The following is a 21506-nucleotide window of genomic DNA, read 5'->3' as shown; positions in this document are numbered from 1 at the left end:
ACTTCTCCCCACTCCTGGTACATCAAAAGAAACAGCTCAATAATTACGGAGTCAATCAAGTCCAGAGATAATCCAGCAAAGTCTATAGCAAAAAGTCCGGCGTGGAAGCTTTCAGCTTTGTTCGTCACAAGGTTTGACTGACCACCACGCTCCCTTTTATATCCTGTGGGGTGTGGTCCAGTGACTCAGCCTAATCTCGGGCACGCCTTTTCTTCTGTTGTGCGCGCTTATCTCTGCGACGCTGGCGTGGATCCAACCGAAACTCATTACCCTCATCACTGTCCATCTGTGGCTGCGTGGACGTGCTTGGCCCCGGCCCTATCTCTTGCCCTTTGGCGGACACCAAAGGCATTGCCAGAGAGGAGGGTCCTGGAGAGGGAGGCCTTGCCAACTCCTCTCCTTCACTCTCGGAGTCCTCTCCTGCTGATGACACAGGCTCAGGTAACGGAGCCACAACACTACCAAGGTTGAGAAACAGTGTTTTAGAGAGATGTTGAGGCCACTTGGAGGTCTGCAAGGAGTAAAAATCCTTCCCAAAGCTGGTTGAGGAATTCTGGGAGTTGAAGTCCACAAGTCTTAAAAGTTGCCAAGGTTGAAGACCCCTGCTCTAATGCTGCCCCAGGATCTTAGGAAATCACCCAGTTTAGTCAAGGAGTTAAGGTATCACGCTAGAAACTGGGAGGCTATGAGTTCAAATCCTCCCTTAAGGCATGAAAGCCAGCTGGGGGAATTTGGGCCAGTCATTCTCTCTCAGCCCACCTCACCTCACAGGGTTGTTGTTGTTGTTGTTGTGGGGAAAAGAGGAGAAGGAAGGACAGGAATATTAGGTATGTTTGCTGCCTTGAATTATTTATAAAAATAATAAAGTTATCTGAGGGACCATCTTTTGCCGGTTACATCTACGCGACCCACCAGAGCGAGGAGGCAAGGAATGTTGTGGCCCAGTGGTGGATTGCTCCCGGTTCTGTCTGGTTCTATAGAACCGGTAGTAAAACCAGCGGGAGGCTCCGCCTACCTGCCACGACGTCATCATGGGTGATCTGCGCATGCGCAGAAGCTTCTGTGCATGTGCACGCGGGCGCTTCCGTTGCGAACCAGTAGTAAAGGTAAGTAGAACCCACCCCTGTGTGGGTCTCGTCCTTTAGGCAGGGGTCTGCAACCTTAAACACTCAAAGAGCCATTTGCACCCGTTTCCCACAGAAAAGAAAACACCGGGAGCCACAAAACCTGGAGTGGGTGTGACCGACTCGACGTCACTCACTCCCACCCAGTCACATGACACACACCCCAGCCACGCCTACCCAGGTTTGTGGCTCCTGGTGTTTTCTGTGGAAAACATTTATCTCTCTGTTGTGTGTCTCTTTCTCTTTCACTCTCTCTTTGTCTCTCTCTCTCTCATGTCTCTGTCTCTCTCTGTCTCTCTTTCTCAGGCCAGGCGAGGAGTGACTGGAAGGGGAGGATGAGGGGTGGGGCCAGCCAGTGGTGGGTTCAACCGACAGAGAGCCACAGCAGGGGGACGAAAGAGCCGCATGCAGCTCCAGAGCCACGGGTTGCCGACACCCGCCCTAGGGAGATACACCTGGTGGGACCCAAAAGAAGGGCCTTCTCTGTGGTGGCTCCCTCTCTCTGGAACATTGTCCCCCCCCAGACATAAGACTGCCCCCCACTCTAATACTCTTCCGGAAGGCGCTGAAGACCTGGTTCTGCCGGCAGGATGGAGCCCATTAAATGGCTTGTGTGATATGTTGTCGCAGGGGTTGGGGGTTATTATATTATTTTCTTTTATTAGTTTTATTTTTTTTAAACCATAGATATGATATTTTTATATTCCTGTAAGCCGCCTTGAGTCGCCCTGTACCAGGAGTCAGCAACCTGCAGCTCCGGAGCTGCATGCGGCTCTTTGGGCCTTGTGCTGTGGCTCCCTTTTGAGTGATCCCACCACTAGCTGGCCCCACCCCACCCCTCACCCTCCCCTCCCAGTCACTCCTTGCCTGGCCTGAGAAGGTAAGGGCGATGGCGGGGGATGGAGAAGCAGCCAGGGCAGAGACAGAGAGATACAGAGAAAGGGGAAGGAGGGGAGAGAGATGTGTCAAAAGGTTTTTGTGGTTCCCGGTGTTTTTTAACAACTGGTTCTCTGCCCTAATGATTGGCTCGGTAGGCGTGGCTGGGGGGGATGTCATGTGACTGGTGGAAGTGAGTGACATCGAGTTGGCCACGCCCACCTAGGTTTTGTGGCTCCCGGTGTTTTCTTTTCTGTGGGAAACGGGTCCAAATGGCTCTTTGAGTGCTTAAGGTCACAGACCCCTGCCCTGTACGAATAGGCAGCCAATATAAATTTTCTAAATAAATAAATAAATAAAGGCGGGATACACAGGAAGCAATAAGTACGTAAATTAAGAAGTAGGTAAATAAATAAATAAAGCGCAGCTGCTTTAAGCCATCCCGAGCTGGGGCTACGGTTCATGTCTCGACATGTTTTCAAATCACCCTTTGGGGAAATAGAAGCAGAAGCCTTGGGCAGGCCTACTGTAAATATTACCACTCGTCTCAAGCAAAATATCTTCTTTCCTGGCTTTGTTGTTCTTTCTGTCTTAGGTGGTGATTTGGGGTTGGGGAAGTTTACCTTCCCTGTATTTTTTTTTTCTTTTTTCTTTTTAACCCTACTAAGTTGTTGACTAGTTGATTCGGCTCCTCCCATCCATTCTCTCCTGTTCAAACAGGTATTTTTCTACCACTGCTCTGTGGCAAGGTTTCGTAACAGTTGACAGCTTGAAGATGTGTGAACTTCATATTGCCAAGGTTGAGAAACTGCTTTGTTGATGACACACACGGGGAATCCTAACGCTGTTAAAAACCCAAACTTTGAATTTCCCCCTTTCCAGTTTATTAGTAGAATTTCATGGCTCAGCAAGGAATTTGTAAGGCTTGGTAAGGGAAATTCAGGAGGATTGCAAATCACACGTTATATGTACCACTTTATAATGCCTTGGTAAGGCCACACTTGGAATACTGCATCCAATTTTGGTCGCCACGATTTTAAAAAGATGTGGAGACTCTAGAAAGAGTGCAGAGAAGAGCAACGAAGAGGATTAGGGGACTGGAGGCTAAAACATATGAAGAACGGTTGCAAGAACTGGATGTATTTAGTTTAATGAAAAGAAGGACTAAGGGAGACATGAGAGCAGTTGGTCCAATACCTGAGGGGCTGCCCCAAAGAAGAGGGAGTCAAGCTATTCTCCAAAGCACCTGAAGGCAGGACAAGAAGCAATGGATGGAAACTAATCAAGGAGAGAAGCAACTTAGTACTAAGGAGGAATTTCCTGACAGTGAGAACAATTAATCCGTGGAACGACTTGCCTCCAGAAGTTGTGGCTGCTCCAACACTGGAAGTTTTAAAGAAGATGTTGGATAACCATTTGTCTGAAGTGGTGTAGGGTTTCCTGCCTGGGCAGGGGGTTGGACTAGAAGACCTTCCAAGGTCCCTTCCAACTCTGTTATTCTATTCTATTCTATGTACAGGTAGCCCTCGATTTATGAACGCAATTGGGATCAGAATTTACAGTGCTAAGCAAAGTGATTTTTAAGTGAGTCACGCCCAATTTTACAAACTTTTTTTTTCTTTTTTGCCACGCAAATCCCTGCAGTTGTTAAGTGAATCAGATGGTCATTAAGTGAATCCGGCTTTCCTCCTTGACTTTGCTTGTGAGAAAGCAGGGAGGAAGGTCACAAATGGTGATCGGCTAGCCCAACGATGGTGTTAACTGTGGTAAATTCACGTGGGTTGCCAAGGACCTGAATTTTGATCATGTGACTGGTGGGGTGGTGCAACAGCCATATCTTTGAGGACCAGTCATAAGTGACCTTTTTTTCAGTGCTTTTATAACTTTTGAGCAGCTGCTCAACGCATGGTTGTATGTTCCAGTGTTTGAGAGGCTGCCACAAACAGGAGGGAGTCAACCTATTTTCCAAAGCACCTGAAGGCAGGACAAGAAACGACGGATGGAAATTAATCAAGGAGAGAAGCAACCTGGAATTTAAGGAGAAACTTCTTAGCAATGAGGATAATTAATCAATGGAACAGCTTGCCACCAGAAGTTGTGGGTGCTCCATTACTGGAGGTTTTTAAAATAAGACAGGACAGTCACTTTTATGAAATGGTATAGGACAGTGGTGGGTTGCTCCCGGTTCGCACCAGTTCGCAAGAACCGGTAGTAAAAAAATTTAGTAGTTCGGAGAACCGGTAATAACATTGGCTGGCCAGGCCCCTGAACCGGTCCCCAGCCCGGTCGCCGCTCACTTATCCCGCCCACCTCATCAGAGGCTTTTTTTTTTTTAACTTTTAAAAGCATTTTTTTTACAACCTCTTCGGCTGAAAAAAAATGCTTTTAAAAGTTTTTTAAAAATCCTCTGATGATCGCGCGGCTCAGCTGGGATCTTCAGAGGCTTCTGAAAACATTTTTTTCTGCAACCTCTTCAGCCGAAGAGGTTGTAGGGAAAAAAAATCCCTTTAAAAGCCTCTGGCGATCCCAGCTGACTTGCCTGATTGTCAGAGGCTTCTAAAAGCATTTTTTTTCCTGCAACCTCTTAAGGTTGTAGAAATAATGCTTTTAAAAGTTAAAAAAAAAAGTTGGCCACGCCCACCCAGTCACATTACTCCCCAAGCCACGCCTACAAAATAAGCCACGCCCACAGAACCGGCAGTAAAAAAATTTAGAACCCACCCCCTGGTATAGGTCTCCTGCTTGAGTAGGGGATGGACTAGAAGACCTCCAAGGTACCTTCCAACTCTATTCTGATTCTGATTTTTATGAGTTCCACTGCACACTTGTAAAAAACCCTGTAGTGCAATTGCAGGGAATAACAGGCTCAAGGCGGAAGTATCTTAAGTGATAATCATAGTTCCGTCCTTGAATTTGGAGCTTAACTTCAACTGCATACGCTTTCCAGATTTTGCCCGTAGAAATCAAAAGCCTTTGAAATTCTGATTCTGCGTCTCCTCTTAATCAACCCTAGGTTTCATATCCATCCGTCTTGCCGAGTGGCCCCCGAACCTCACTTGCTATTCTAAGAAAAGGGAATTAACTTTCCCTCCACCCACTTTCTCTGCTGGTTCAAAGCCCAGGTTTTTAATGCACGAGCGCAACCAGTTGCGGTGGTTAAAATGGGGCATTTAGACTGCGGGGTTTTGCTTTGTGGCAAGCGTTTTAAAACCTTGTAGACATGCTGGACCGAAAACACCTTAATTGTCAGCCAATCTGGCTGGAAGGAGGGACGGTCAGAACATCTGGCAGACTTCAGCTGGAAAGTAGGAACAAATTTAAATATAGAGGCTGAATTTGGGAGATGTTCCCCTCGTGGGTGTGTTCGGTCTATAGCAGAAGCTGCCTGTTTCAAACAGCATAATCTTTGGGGCTGTCAGAGGTGCGAAAAAGGACGTGGGGTGTTTGGGGTATTTTAGTTTTATACAGGGGTGGGATTGAAAAATTTTAGCAACTGGTTCTCTCTGCCTGGTTGCTGGGTGGGCGTGGCCATGGGGGTGTGGCCTACTCAGCCTCCTGCACCATGGCGGGAGGGGTGTTTTTGCCCTCCCCAGGCTCCTGAGGCTTTTCTTGAGTCTCCGGGAGGGCGAAAACAGCCTCCTCTGGGCTCTGGAGGCTGGAAACGGGCCCATTTCCAGACTTCCAGAACTTCTGGGAGGCCCGTTTTTCACCCTCCCAGAGCCTAACAGGGTTAGGAAGGGAACCTGGAGGTCTTCTAGTCCAACCCTCTGTTTAGGCAGGAGACTTTATACCATTTCAGACAAATGGTTGTCCAATCTCTTCTTAAAAACTTCCAGTGTTGGAGCATTTACAACTTCTGGAGGCAAGTTGTTCCACTGATTCATTGTTCCAAACTGCCAGGAAGTTTCTCCTTAGTTCTAGGTTGCTTCTCTCTTTGATTAGTTTCCATCCGTTGCTTCTTGTCCTGTCGTCAGGTACCTTGGACTACATGTACAGGTAGTTCTCGACTTACAACCACAATTGACCCCAACATTTCTGTTGCTAAGCAGAATAGTTGTTAAGTGAGTTTTTGCCCCATTTTACGACCTTTGTCGCCATAGTTGTTAAGTTCGTAACAGAGCTGCTAAGTCTGGCTTCCCCATTAACTTTGCCTGTCAGAAGGGGATCACATGAGCCCAGGAGACTGCAACTGTCATAAATACATGCCAAGCGTCCAGATTTTTGATCACGTGACTGCGGGGATGCTGCAACAATTGTAAGTGTAAAAAAAGATTATAAATTACTCTTCTCAGTGCCGTTGTCATTTTGAACAGACATTAAACCAGGGATCTCCAAACTTGGCAGTTTTAAGACTTGTGGACTTCAACTCCCAGAATTCTCCAGCCAGGTATGCTACGCTATGCTGGCTGGAGAATTCTGGGAGAATTCTGGGAGTTTAAGTCCACAAGTCTTAAAGCTGCCAAGTTTGAAGACCTCTGCACTAAACGAATGGGTTGTAAATTGAGGATTACCTACATGGTCTGGGTGGGAGGATAGAAATCCCAGAGATAAATGAAAGGAAGTAAACCACAAACCAACCTGTTCTTTATACGCTCACCTTCTTCCATTGTGCACTTTCTCCCTCGTAAATTTTCACCAATGTGGGTCAGGTACGGTTGTAGATTTTAGGAGAAAAGTGAGGACAGAAGAGGGGAGGAAAATACAAAGAACCAGACTGACTGGCTGAGGGAGAAACCTCTTTGCTGTGCTACATTTGTCCACCTTTTAAGTAATCGCATTTATTGCCTCCCCACCCACATTTCATAACTTTTAATGCAAGGCTTGCTTTCAGTGTTATTCCTGATCAGGGGAGCGGCTGTGTTTGTACAGCCTAGTTAATGATTTTACAGGCAGTCCTCGACATACGACTGTCCTGGAGATTGCTCATGACGGGTGGGTCATATGACCAGTCTGATTTTTTTTACCACCTTTTTTGTGGCCAGGGTGGATAAAAATCAATGATTTTTTTTAAAAAATCAAAAAATATCCCATTTTTTTGATTTAAATCGGATTTTTTTGATTTTTATCGAATTTATTTTAATAAAAAAACTTTTGGGGTAAAAATCTATCGTAAGATAGTTTTCTATTTAAGATACATAAATAATTTAGTTTATTCAGCATGAAATGGAGCTTAGTTATGTAGCATGAGGCTGTATATTCTGCAACACTGGGACTATCGGTGAGTCAACAGTGGGTCAAAGGAGTAGCAGAGATAACAGTGGCTCTTTAAAAATTATGATTTAAATCGAGTTGATTTAAATCAAGCCTTTTTACTAGTGATTTAAATCATGATTTAAATCAAATCCACCCTGTTTGTGGCGGTTGTAAAAGAAAGGCTGCAGTCGTTAAGTGAAACCCATTGGGTGATTTTCAGGATCCTGGTGATTTGTACGCTTGTGTTTTGCATGGTTTTCAGCAAAAACGCTGTAAAACACATTCGTATCACCACAGGATGGCTATAAATGGCTATAAAGGCAGCCATTTTGCTACATATGATCACGTGACCATGGGGAGGGGCATGAACGACTGTCAGAACTTCAGAACCGGCTCATAATTTCTTTTTGCAGAGAATCAAAACTTCAAAACAGTCATTAACTAACTGGTCGTAAGTTGAGGAGTACCTGTAACACGGTAATTCTCAAATTTGGCAACTTTAAGATGTGCGGACTTCAACTCCCAGAATTCTCCAGCCAGCATGGGAATTAAAGCCCACCCGTCTTACAATGGACAAGCTCGAGAAATGTGCAATTAATCCATTGTTGAGGGTTTGCACCGAGAATCCAGTGGTGGGATTCAAATAATTTAACAACCGGTTCTCTGCCCTGATGACCAGCTGAGTAGACGTGGCTCGGTGGTCATGTGACATGTGGGCGGGGCCAACTCAACGTCACTCATGTCGATGGACGCTTCGCCTTAGCTGCTACAATGTATTAAGGGTTAACCTGAGAGGCAGTTTCTGTAAGCAGGGCAATAAAGATTAGGCTAGAAATAACACCAGAATGTTTCCTTCCTGCCTTCCTTACAGGATTAGCCCTGTAAAGTGGAAAAAAACAAAATAAGATTTCTTCCAACAACTGGTTCTCCGAACTGCTTAGAAAGTTCGGCGCAGAGTGCAGCCGCGCGGGTGGTTATGGGAGCAATGTGGAGTTCCCATGTAACACCTCTCCTGCGCAAGCTGCACTGGCTCCCGGTGGTCTTCTGAGTGCGCTTCAAGGTTCTGGTCATCACCTTTAAAGCGCTCCATGGCTTAGGACCTGGTTATCTATGGGACCGCCTGCTACCACCAATAGCCTCCCACCAGCCAATACGCTCCCATAGAGAGGGGCTCCTCCAGGTGCCGTCGGCCAAACAATGTCGACTGGCGGCCCCTAGGGGGAGAGCCTTCTCTATGGGGGCACCTACGATCTGGAACAAGCTCCCCCCAGAGATACGGAGGATCCCGGATCTGCGCACCTTCCGTTGCGCGCTTAAGACTTTCCTATTCCATCAAGCTGACCTGGCCTAAATCTTCTCCCCTTTTTAAATGTAAATTTTTAAACTGTAAATTTTAATTTGTTTTAAATTATGGGGTATTTTAAATTCAGCCAAATTATTTAATTCGGTTTTAATTCATTTTAAATTTTTGTATTTATGTGTTTTATCTCGTGGCTGTTCACGAGTCCTTCGGGAGAAGGGCGGTATAGAAATTTAATAAAATAAAATAAATAAAAATAAATAAAGTTAACAACCGGTTCTCCTGAATAGGTGCGAACTGGCTAAATCTCACCACTGCGAGCATCCTCTGTAACAGGGGTGTCAAACTCAAGGCCCAGGGGCTGGATCCGGCCCGTGGGGTGCTTAGATCTGGCCCGCAGAGCTGCCCTGGAAACAGCAAAGCACCAGCCTGCGGTGCCTCTGCCAGCGAAAACGGGTTCCCAAGCTCCGTTTTCAGCTGTGACGGCCTCCTGCAACTCTCTGCCAGCAAACACGAAACTCAGGCTCCGTGTTTGCTGGCAGAGGGTTGCAGGAGGCCGTCACAGCCGAAAACGGAGCTTGGGAGTCCGTTTTCGCTGGCAAAGCGCTCGAGCCATCACAGGCACCCCCGACATGAGTGACGTCGAGCTGGCCACGCCTACCCTGGCCCCTCGAGGTCAAACACAACCCCGATAAGCTCTCAATGAAATCGAGTTTGACACCCCTGCTCTATAACCTAGAACCTGATTACAGGTAGTCCTCGATTTACAACCATTTGTTTAGCGACCACTCAAAATGATAAAGCACTGAAAAATGTGACTTATGTCTGTTTTCACACTTAAGACTGTTGCAACATCCCCAATGGTCACTTGATCAAAATTCAGACGCTTGGCCACCGACTCACATTTATGACGGTCTCAGTGTCCCGGGGTCACGTGATTCCTCTTTTGCAACCTTCGGACGAGCAAAGTCCAAGGGGAAGCCGGATTCACTTAACAACCGCGTTACTAATTTAACAAATGCAGTGATTCGCTTAACAACTGTGGCAAGAAAGCTCATAAAATGGAACAAAACTCACTTAAACAACTGTCTTGCTTAACAGCCATGTTACTAATTTTAACAAATATAGTGATTTACTTACCGTATTTTTCGGAGTATAAGACGCACCTTTTTCCCCCCCCAAAAAGGGTGAAAATCTGGGTGCGTCTTATACTCCAAATGTAGCCCTGCCCGGCTTCTCAAAGGGAGGTTTCAGAGGCTGAAAAAAGCATCAAAAACGAAGCTTTGGAAAAGAAGCCCCCAAACAGAGCTTCAGAGGCTTTTTTTTCTGAAGCTGTTTTGGAGGCTTTCAGAGGCAGGAAAAAAAGTTAGTTTCAGAGGCAGAAAAAAAAAGCAAAAAAAAAAAAAAAAAAAAAAGCAAGGCACAGAGCTCACAACCAAGGAACCTGTTGCTAAAATTTACCTCTGGGAACAGCTGATTGGGGGTATTCCGGGAGGCCGATCCACCTGCCAATCAGCCTTTTTCTTATTTTCCTCTCCAAAAACTAATGTGTGTCTTATACTCTGGTGCGTCTTACACTCCGAAAAATACGGTAACAACTTTGGCCAGAAATGTCATAAAAGGGGGCAAAATTCACTTAATTATCTTGCTGAGTAACGGAATCAGCTGTTGATGGAGTCAAAGTGGAGAGGGGGGGGAGGTCCTCTTTTTCCTGCCCTTTGCGTTAGATCTTTTTTTGTTGAATTCCTTTCAGACCTGCCACTTACTGGCCCCTGAGGGCAGAAAAAAAATCCCCTTCCCCAGAATTGCATCTGGGGAAGAAGTGCCTCAATACAGGGTTGGGATTCAGCCGGTTGTAGCAAACCGGTAGTTGTGATCTGCAGGTGGGCCCGCCCACCTGCCCTGGCGCTATGCCTTCCTATTTAGCTGCGTTTTTTAAGTCGTGTGCATGCGGGCAAGCGCGTGAGCAAAGCGCTTGTGCAGAAGGCTCCACGAGACTCACGTTTTCGGTGCTGGGGCAAACCGGTTGTTACTTCTTGTGCCTCCCACCTCTGCCTCGGTGCTAATATATCCACATCAATTTTGCAAGAGTATCGGTGGGGTTTTATTTATAATCTTTTATTTTCAGATGCTCCAGCCCAGTTTTTCCCTCCCTGCAGTCCAGAAAAATAAAGAGGGAAGCCAAATTGAGATGCCTGGTGGCTTTTTGCCAGTTTCTCTGCGCTCGCCAGTTTCACTCCCTTTCCCTCTCCTTAAAGTCACAGGGGTGATTGCCAAACAGCTGTTCAGTTCCAGTTCTCTTAGCTCGTTGCCCAATCCGGGTGGGACAACCTCACCCTTTCTAGGGCTAATTCTGTCCTGGTACCTTCCTGTGTTTTTAGTCACAGGATTTGAACTCAGGACAGAACCAAGTGGAGCCGAAAGGCTGACCAGGTTTTTTTTTTTTTTTAAATTTGATTTATATGCCGCCCTTCTCCGGAGACTCAGGGCGGCTTACAATGCGTTAAGCAATAGCCTTCATCCTTTTGTATATTTATACAAAGTCAGCTTATTGCCCCCCACAAACTGGGTCCTCAATTTACCTACCTTAGAAAGGATGGAAGGCTGAGTCAACCTTGAGCCTGGGGAGATTCGAACTTACAGTAATTGCAGGCAGCTGTGTTAATAACAGGGTGCATTAAACCACTGTACTACCAAGGCTATCTGTAACTATCTTCAGTGTTGTTGAAACTTCGAATGGTCGCTAAATAATGCTTGTAAGTTGAGGACCATGTTTCCTTGACCAAAGACAGAAGTGGGATGGGAACATCTGGCGAGATCCGGCCATGAATGGCGTGAATGAGTTTTTTATGTTTTTAATTTTTAAATGTTTTTTTTATAATGATTTTTTAAAATGTATTGTGAGCCGCCCTGAGTCTTCGGAGAGGGGCGGCATATAAATTGAATTAATTAAATTAAATTAAATTAAATTAAGAAGCTTCAAAGCAATGTAAAACTATTTGGTGGAAACAAATAATATTGTTGTCTGTCCTCACACAAATAAACTGATTCCACCCCCCCCCCCCCCGAATATCTCTTTTCGGAGATGAATTACCCCCCATTGGCATAATGGCTCATAAAAACTAAGAATTTAAAGAGAAAAATTAGTACAGTGTGTGTTCTGTATTTCGGTTATCAATTTCTTTTCTTGACTAAATACACATATGGCAAAAAAAAAAAAAAAGGCGGGGGGGGAACATGTTTGGGTAGAAAGCACTCCGGATTCCATATGCTCATAAATATTATCGAGTTTCGTTCCTCCGATGCATATGCTTTCTCCAGACTAAGTATGACAGCAAAAACCCTTCCTTCGCAAACATTACCAGAATGTCACCGATGCGTTTTTGGCTGTCTCCCACCCACCAAATTCTCAATAAATGCTGAATTTCGTACTCTGCACCGGTTGTGTCCCTGGCCTAGATCGAGAAGCTTTCCTTGTGGTCACTCATGCCTTATAGTCGCCTCTCGGTTGGACTACTGTAATGGGCTCTACCTGGAGCTGCCCTTGAAGAGTATCTGGAAGCTTTAACCGGTGCAAAATGCAAATAGTTATGTCTCTAGAACTCACCGTCTCCTGGGGATTGGTCCAAAGTCACTCAGCTGGCTTACATGCCTAAAGCGGGACTAGAACTCACGGTCTCCTAGGGATTGGTCCAAAGTCACTCAGCTGGCTTACATGCCTAAGGCGGGACTAGAACTCATGGTCTCCTGCTGATTGGTCCAAAGTCACTCAGCTGGCTTACATGCCTAAGGCGGGACTAGAACTCACCGTCTCCTGGGGATTGGTCCAAAGTCACTCAGCTGGCTTACATGCCTAAGGCGGGACTAGAACTCACCGTCTCCTAGGAATTGGTCCAAAGTCACTCAGCTGGCTTACATGCCTAAGGCGGGACTAGAACTCATGGTCTCCTGGGGATTGGTCCAAAGTCACTCAGCTGGCTTTCACGCCTAAGGCATGAACTCACTGTTTCCTAGTTTCTAGCCTGCTGGTTGGGGAATTCTGGGAGTTGAAGTCCACAAGTCTTAAAGTTCCCAAGCTTGGAGATCCCAGGACTAGAAGGACCTTCATACAGCCTATCCACTTGCATGAACTCATGGGGGGGGGGATTTCTCGGGGAAGGATTCTGTGGGTACCTTTCCATTGAGGAATTAGGAAAGAAGAGCCTGGAATGGCATTCTTAGTAACAACGGCTCACTTTGGAAAAATTTACTTCCAAAGGCCAGGATGATTTCCACGCTACTAACCTTTAAGAAGTCTGTATGAATTAAACTTTTGGTGCGAAAAAAATCATAATTAGCCATGAGGGTTAGGGTTTTAATCAGGGGTGGGCTGCTGGGGGTTCGCAAGGGTTCGGCAGAACCTCTAGCTAAGATTCTGTGCAATTCGGAGAATCCCACTCCTGGCTGGCCCTGCCCACCCCTCCCCTCACAGGAGTCCCCATGTGGCCCGTTTTGGATGCAGGTAAGTGCTGGGCGCATGCGGAGCAGTGGTGGGTTTCAAATTTTTTTACTACCAGTTCTGTGGGTTTGGCTTGGTGGGCGTGGCAGGGGAAGGATACTGTAAAATCTTCATTCCCACCCAGTCCAGGGGAAGGTTACTGCAAAATCCCCATTTCTTCCTGATCAGCTGGGACTCGGGAGGCAGAGAATAGATGGGGGCGGGGCCAGTCAGAATTTTTACTACAGGTTCTCCGAACTACTCAAAATTTCTGCTACCGGTTCGCCAGAACTGGTTAGAACCTGCTGAAACCCACCTCTGATGCGGAGCGTCGGGGAGGATGAAAAAAAGGCCTACCGGAAGTTCGGGAAGGCCTACGGAGCCTGGGGAGGCCGTATTCATCCTCCCGGAGGCTCAAGGAAAGCCTCTGGAGCCCAGGGAGAACAAAAACACTCTCCCTCCACCATGGTGCAGGAGTCTAACTAGGCCACGCCCACCATGGCCACGCCCACCCAGCCACTGGGCAGTTGAACCCCTTGCTAAAATTTTTGAAGCCCATCCCTGGTTTTAATGGGTGTTCTTCATTGATTATTGGGATTGCTAGAAAGGTTTTTATAATTGCAAGTTGCCTGGGGCAGCAACAAAGGAGCGTAAATGAATAATTCCCACCTTCTCCACCTACCAGTTGGCCCCTTTTCAAGTTGGATGTCAAAACCTGTTATTTTCCACTTTGGAAATGAAACCGGTTCTGCTTTTCGTTGCTCACCTCAAAAGCAGCCAAATTAAAAGCCTTCCCTTTATAGACAACTTTACTCAGGGGTTAAACCTGCAGCTCCCACCCGCTCAACGCCATCGTTCTGCAGGGAAGGCCAATAGGAAAAATAGATATTTAGGGAAACAATTCAGCGTCTTTTGAGGGTTTCTATTTCCAAACTGTCTGTTCCCTGCTGGAAACTTTTTGAGTTCGTGAAATCTCCGATTCCCCCCCCCCTCCTCCTGCTCCGAAACTGCATGTCTTTAGCAGGAAGGAAACATCCAAGATTTTGACTGAATGGCAGAAGTTGGCGTAAGAGGGTTATTATTAGACTTGCAGCTGGCAGGAAATAGATGCCCTCTCTTTGCTTTCTCCGAGCTGTCCCACCAATCGATTATTCCAAGTCAGCAATTAGCTGACAGCAGCACATTTCCGGGTTCCTAAAAGTGGAAGCTGAAGAAAACAGGAAAAAAGAAAAAAGAAAAAAGGGGCCTGGATGACCAAATGATAGCCTCTTGAGAGACCTGCATCGTTTAAAAACAAAAGCAGATAATTGTGCAAAGAATGGCTAGATTGATCCTTGATGATTTACGTGCATTTCTCTCTCTTTTTTTTCTCCAGCTCCTTTTAGGTTGACATATGCTTCCACAATTTTTAGAATAGCAGAATAACGGAATTGGAAGGGACCTTGGAGGTCTTCTAGCTCAACGCCCTGCTCAAACAGGAAACCCTATACCCATGATGGCGAACCTATGACACGCGTGCCACAGGTGGCAGTTGGAGCCGGTGGGCACACAAGCGTTGCCTTAGCTCAGCCACCTGATTTTTGGGCCTTCTGGGCCCACTGGAAGTCGGCAAATAGACCGTTTCCAGCCTCCAGAGGGCCTCCGGGAGGTTGGGGAAGGCCGTTTTCGCCCTCCCCAGGCTCCTAGAAAGGCTCTGGAGCCTAGAGAGAGTGAAAAACAGGACTTCCGTTCAGGGATGAAATGCTCCTGGTTCGGACCGGATCGCCCGATCCGGTAGCGATGGAGGCGGGTGGTTCAGAGAACTGGTAGCAAAAATCCCTGCCCCCCCCCCCATGCTCAGCTGAGCCGCACAATCATCAGAGGCTTTGTTTTTTTAACTTTTAAAAGCATTTTTTCTACAACTTCTTCAGCCAAAAAATGCTTTTAAAAGTAAAAAAAAAGAAAAAGCCTCTGCCGATCAGGCAACTCAGCTGGGATCGTCAGAGCTTTTTGAAAGCATTTTTTTACAACCTCTTCGCCGAAGAGGTTATTGGAAGTTACTTATTGGAAGTTACAACGGCGCTGAAACAAGTGACTTACGACCATTTTTCAGACTTACGACCGTTGCACTATCCCCATGGTCACATGATTAAAATTTGGGCATTTGGCAACTGGCATGTATTTATGACAGTTACAGGGTCCCGGGCAGGGGTGGGCTGCTGGGGGTTCGCAGGGGTTCGGGAGAACCTCTAGCTAAGATTCTGTGCAATTCGGAGAACCCCCAAATCCCACTCCTGGCTGGCCCCGCCCACCCCACCCCTCCCAGGAGTCCCCATGTGGCCCGTTTTGGATGCAGGTAAGTGCAGGGCACGCATGGAGGCTCAGGGAGGGCGAAAAACGGGCCCACTGGAAGTTCAGGAAGGCCGTAAACAGGCCTGTTTCTGGCCTCCAGAGGGCCTCCGGAGCCTGGGGAGGCCGTTTTCACCCTCCCGGAGGCTCGAGAAAAGCCTCCAGAGCCCGGGGAGGACAAAAATGCCTCGCCCACCATGGTGCAGGAGGCCAACTAGGCCACACCCACCATGGCCACGCCCACCCAGCAAGCGGGCAGAGAACCTCTTGCTAAAATTTTTGAAGCCCACCCCTGGTCCCAGGGTCATGTGATCACCTTTTGTGACCTTTTGACAAGTAGAGTCAGTGGGAAGCCATTTAAAAACCGTGTTACTGACTTAACAACTTTTTACTTTACTTTTACTTTTATTTGATTTGTATACCGCCCTACTCCCGAAGGACTCAGGGCGGTGAACAGCCAACAATAAAATACATACATACAAAATTTAAAAAAGCAGAAATAAAATCGAATTAAATAGTTTGGCCCAGACGGATTAAAACCCCAATCAATTTAAAACAAATTTAAACTTTGAGGATTAAAAAATATTAAACATATTAAAATATTAAAATTATTTTAAAAAGAGGGAGAAAGTTAGGTCAGGCCCGCCTGGTGAAATAAAAAGGTCTTTAGAATGCGGCGGAAGGTGCGCAGATCCGGGATCCTCCGGGGGGAACTCGTTCCAGATAGTAGGTGCCCCCACAGAGAAGGCTCTCCCCCGGGGGGGCCGACATTGTTTGGCCGACGGCACCCGGAGGAGCCCCTCTCTATGAGAGCGTACCGGCCGGTGGGAGGCTATTGGTGGTAGTAGGCGGTCCCGCAAGTACCCAGGTACTGCAGTGAGTCACTTAACAACCATCATAAAATGGGGCAAAACTCCGTTAACAACTGTCGCGCTTAGCAATGGAAATGTTGGGCACAATTGTGGTCATAAATCAAGGACTACCTGTACTAATGATGCTAATTGCTGTAGTGGAAGGGAGGGGGGATGTTTTCATTTGGAGTTTTGAACCCCTCCCCAGAGAACTATTATCTGATTGCTGTCTATGGGCAAGCTCACCCTCTGCTTCCCCATAGACAGCAACGGAATAGTAAGTGCTTCTGTTTTTGAAGCTTTTCTTTGTTGAAATTGCTCCCTGGGGCAGATCAATATTTTAGGACAAATATTTCCCTAATGCAGGATTGATTTTGCTAACTAGGCCACTCTGCCTTCAGAGAAATCTGGTAGCGTGGTACTATAATTGAGCAAAAGCGTTGTTTGCCAGCATTAATTTGGGACCTGCTCCAACAAGATTTGCTGTTTTCCTTTTTTTTTTAAAGAAAAAAGAGATTGACAAAAAGTATTGCTTCAGCATGTCCAAGAACAAGATGCAAAGATTTGCTTGCAATCAGCAAAGGTTGCATCAGGGGTTTTCAAACTACTTAAGGCCATGAAATTTGCCCGTTTAAAAGAAGAAACTTCCCAGAAGCCCTGATCAAAAGGCAAAACTCTAAAGATGTAAATGAACTTAATTTGAGTGAAGGTTCTTTTTTTATTTTATTTTAATTTTGCCGTTAGTCTTTCCCAGAACCTTATCAAATGTTCATGGAATTTTAGAGACCATATGACTAAAATGATTCCCCCCGTTGCATGAAATTCTCATTCGGTCTCTTTCAAGGACTTTAGAGTTTACCCTACGCATGGAAAAACCTTCAAATATTTCTGCCTCATATTGTACCTCTCTCTCTCTCTCCCTCCCTCTCTCCTTCTCTCTCTCTCTCTCCTTCTCTCTCTCATCTTTTTCCTTCTCTCCTTCTCTCTCTCATCTCCCACCCTCTTATCTCTCTCCCTCCTCCCCTCCTTCTCTCTCTTCTCTCTCCCTCTCTCCTTCTCTCATCTCTCTCCCTCTCCTTCTCTCTCTCCCTCCCTCTCTCCTTCTCTCTCTCATCTCTCTCCCTCTCCTTCTCTCTCATCTCCCTCCCTCTCCTTCTCTCTCATCTTTCTCCTTCTCTCCTTCTCTCTCCCTCCCTCTCTCCTTCTCTCTCTCATCTCCCACCCTCTTATCTCTCTCCCTCCTCTCCCTCCCCCCTCTCCTTCTCTATCATCTCTCCCTCTCCTCTCTCTCCCTCTCCCTCTCCTTCTCTCTCATCTATCTCCCTCTCCTTCTCTCTCTCCTCTCTCAGTCTCTCTCCCTCCCTCTCTCCTTCATCTCTCTCCCTCTCCTCTCTCTCCCGCCCTCTCTCCTTCTCTTTCATCTATCTCCCTCCCTCCTCTCCCTCCCTCTCTCCTTCTCTCTCTCATCTCCCTCCCTCCTTTCTCTCATCGCTCTCCCTCTCCTTTCTCTCATCTCTCTCCTTCTCCTTCTCTCTCATCTCTCTCCCTCTCTCTCCTCCCTCCCTCTCCTTTCTCTCATCTCTCTCCCTCTCCTTCTCTCTCATCTCTCTCCCTCTCTCCTTCTCTCTCATCTCTCTCCATCTCTCTCCCTCTCTCCTCTCTCATATCTCTCCCTCTCCCCCCTCTCTCCTTCTCTCTCTCATTTCCTTCCTTCTCCTCTCTCCCTCCCTCTTTATCTCTCTCCCTCTCCCCTTCTCTCCCTCCCTCCCTCTCTCCTTCTCTCTCGTCTCTCTCCCTCTCTCCTTCTCTCTCATCTCCCTCCCTCTCTCCTTCTCTCTCTCATCTATCTCCCTCTCTCCTCTCTCCCTCTCTCCTTCTCTCTCTCGTCTCTCTCCCTCTCTCCCTCTCTCTCATCTCCCTCCCTCTCTCCTTCTTTCTCATCTCCCTCCCTCTCTCCTTCTCTCTCTCATCTCCCTCCCTCTCTCCTTCTCTCTCTCAGCATCCTCATGATCATGTGATCAAAATTCAGACGCTTGGTAAATGACTTGTATTTATGACGGTTGCAGTGTGATGGGGTCATGCAATCCCCTTTTGCAATCATCTAATCAGCAAAGTCAATGGGGAAGCCAGATTCACTTAACAACCATTTTACCATCTTAGCAACTGCAGTGATTCACTTAACAACTATTGCAAGAAAGGTCGTAAAATGAGGCAAAATTCACTTAACAACTGTCTCACTTAGCCACAGGGGTTTTGGGCTCCACTGTGGTCGTACGTCGAGGACTACCTGTAACAGGTAACCAAGCAGCTCACTTCCCAGGATTATTTTCCTCTTCCGTTTTATTAAAATATAGCATTGATATTTAAAATTACGGAGGTGGGGGCATTGATTCTCATTCAGAGCAAGCCACAAGCCAGCTTTTGCAGCAGTTTAAACGCTCAGCTCATTAAGGTTCAGGCAACCGAAGCAAATGAATGGCTTAGTTCCTGCTTGGCGGGGGCTGGAAATGCATCTATCAAATTACTTATTAAACTTGCTTGATTGCTTCCCCCTCCCCCACCCCGATTTGGAAATCAGTGGATAGAGTGACTTTTGCAAGAATATGGGAAGAGCTCTACGCTAGGATTCCCTGTTTGCTGCTGGGACGATGTTGTAGGCTTTTAGACTAGGACCGTGATGGTGAACCTATGGCACGCGTGCCACAGATGGCGAGCATTGCCCTAGCTCAGCTCCAGCGCACATGCGTGTACCAGCCAGCTAATTTTCTGGCCTTCCGGGCCCACCGGAAGTCAGGAAACGGGCCATTTCCAGCCTCTGGAGGGCCTCCGGGGGGCTGGGGAAGGCTGTTTTTGCCCTCCCCAGGCTCCAAGAAAGCCTCTGGAGGGCAAAAAACAGGCCTATTGGGGCCACCGTGACATCGCGTGCCAAAAGCGTGGGAAGCGTGGGGGGGTTCTGCGTGCAGCACATCGAATTACGGGTGTGGGCACGTGTGCACACGACCCCCCCCCCCGCACTCCCCCTGCTTTTGGCATGCGATGGCAAAAAGGTTAGCCGTCACTGGACTAGGAGAAATGTAGATAGCAATAGCACTTAGATTTATATACTGCTTCACGGCCTTCTCTAAGCAGTTTACAGAGTCAGCCTGTTGCCACAACAATCTGAGTCCTCATTTGACCCACCTTGGAAGGATGGAAGGCTGAGTCAACCTTGAACTGGTTGGGTTCGAACTCCTGGCAGTGGGCAAAGTTAGTTTGCAATGCTGCATTCTAACAGGAAGGGAGGGAGAGAGGAAGGGAGGGAGGGAGGATGGAAGGAAGGAAGGAAGGAAGGAAGGGCAATATCAATAGCACTTAGACCAGTGTTTCTCAACCTTGGTAGCTTGAAGATGGGTGGACTTCAACTCCCAGAATCCCCCAGCCAGCAGCGCTGGCTGGGGGATTCTGGGAGTTGAAGTCCACCCAGCTTCAAGCTTCCAAGGTTGAGAAACACTGCCTTAGACTTATATACCGCTTCACAGTGCGTTACAGCCTTCTCTAAGCAGTTTAAAGAGTCAGCCTGTTGCCCCAAACAGTCTGAGTCCTCATTTTACCGACCTCGGAAGGATGGAAGGCTGAGTCAACCTTGAGCTGTCATGTCAGGTTCGAACTCATGGCTGTGGGCAGAGTTATCCTGCAATGCTGCATTCTAACCACCACGGCTCTTAGGCCATGCGTGTCATTTCTGGCTCTCAAGAGGTTTCAGGAAAAGGATATCAAGAATAAGAATGGGGAATCATGAAATCTCTGCTGTGAATATCCTAGGACGGTGATGGCTAATCTTTTTGCCATCACGTGCCAAAAGTGTGGGAGCGTGTGGGGGGGGGTGTCACACGTGCATGTGCCCATACCCATAAATGCCCCCGTGCATGTGGGCGTGACCCCCCCGCATGACCCCCGCTTTTGGCATGCGATGACACAATGGGCCCAGTAGGCCCGTTTTTTCGCTCTCCCCAGGCTCCAGAAGCTTTCTAGGAGCCTGGGGAGGGCGAAAACGGCCTTCCCCACCTCACCGGAGGCTCTCCAGAGGCCGGAAACAGCCTGTTTCCTGACCTCCAGTGGGCCTAGAAGGCCTGAAAATCAGCTGGCTGGCGCGCACATGCATGCTACAGCTGAGGTAGGGCAATGCTCATGTGCCCACCAATATGGCTCCGTGTGCCATCTGTGGCACCCGTGCCATAGGTTTCCCATCACGGTCCTAGGACAGTGGCCTGAGGCCAACTGCCCGCTGCTGGACTCAGTTCTCCCATCTGCAGTATGGGCACAATTAATATAATTTGCCCCCCCACTGGTGACAGCCTGAGGCTTGAAAAATGCTAAACAGGCTTGAAGCTGGGTAGAAGTCAGAGCCTGGATAGCTCAGCAGACTAATGCATTGTAATTAACATCCAGCTGTCTGCAATTACTGTAAGTTCGAATCTCGCCAGGCTCAAGGTTGACTCAGCCTTCCATCCTTTCTAAGGTAGGTAAATTGAGGACCCAGTTTGTGGGGGCAATAAGCTGACTTTGTATAAAATATACAAAAGTATGAAGGCTATTGCTTAACGCATTGTAAGCCGCCCTGAGTCTCCGGAGAAGGGCGGCATATAAATCAAATTTAAAAAAAAAAAAAAAAGTTGGGTTGGAGACTATCAGGATCCCCGGGCAGTGGGCATCCTGCAGCTATGTAGACAATTGCATGGAGATTGAACGGGGCTCGGCCACTGTCAGACCCCCTACCATCTTTTTTCAAAGGTTAATAATTAATTTGCCAATCACTTGTACAGGTAGCCTCGACTTACGACCACAACTGAGTCCAGACTTTCTGTTGCTAAGCGAGACACTCAGTTAACGTTTTAGCCCCATTTTACCACCTTTCTTGCCACCATTGCTAAGCGAAACGCTGCAATGGTTATGTTAGCGACATGGTTGTTAAGTGAATCTGGCTTCCCCATTGACTTGGCTTGTCAGAAGGTCACATGGCCCACAGGACACTGCGACCGTCATAAATACGAATCAGTTGCCGGGCACACTGAATGTTGATCTGAACATGAGTGTGGGGATGTTGCAACAGCCGTAAGTGGGAAAAACAGTCATTTTTTCAGTGCCGCTGTAGCTTCGGTCACTAAATGAACTGTTGTAAGTCAAGGATTACCTGTATTTAGTCCTTCCGTCAACACTATGCAGCTGTTGTGGCTCCGTTATCTGAGCCTGTGTCATCGGCAGGAGAGGACTCCGAGAGTGAAGGAGAAGAGTTGGCAAGGCCTCCCTCTCCAGGACCCTCCTCTCTGGCAATGCCTTCGGTGTCCGCCGAAGGGCAAGAGATAGGGCCGGGGCCAAGC

The sequence above is a fragment of the Pituophis catenifer genome, unplaced genomic scaffold (genome assembly GCF_029215685.1).
Source record: "Pituophis catenifer annectens isolate HBS135680 unplaced genomic scaffold, rPitCat1.0.hap2 SCAF_45, whole genome shotgun sequence".
Classification (NCBI taxonomy): domain Eukaryota; kingdom Metazoa; phylum Chordata; class Lepidosauria; order Squamata; family Colubridae; genus Pituophis; species Pituophis catenifer.
Note: the sequence above shows the minus strand (reverse complement) of the source record.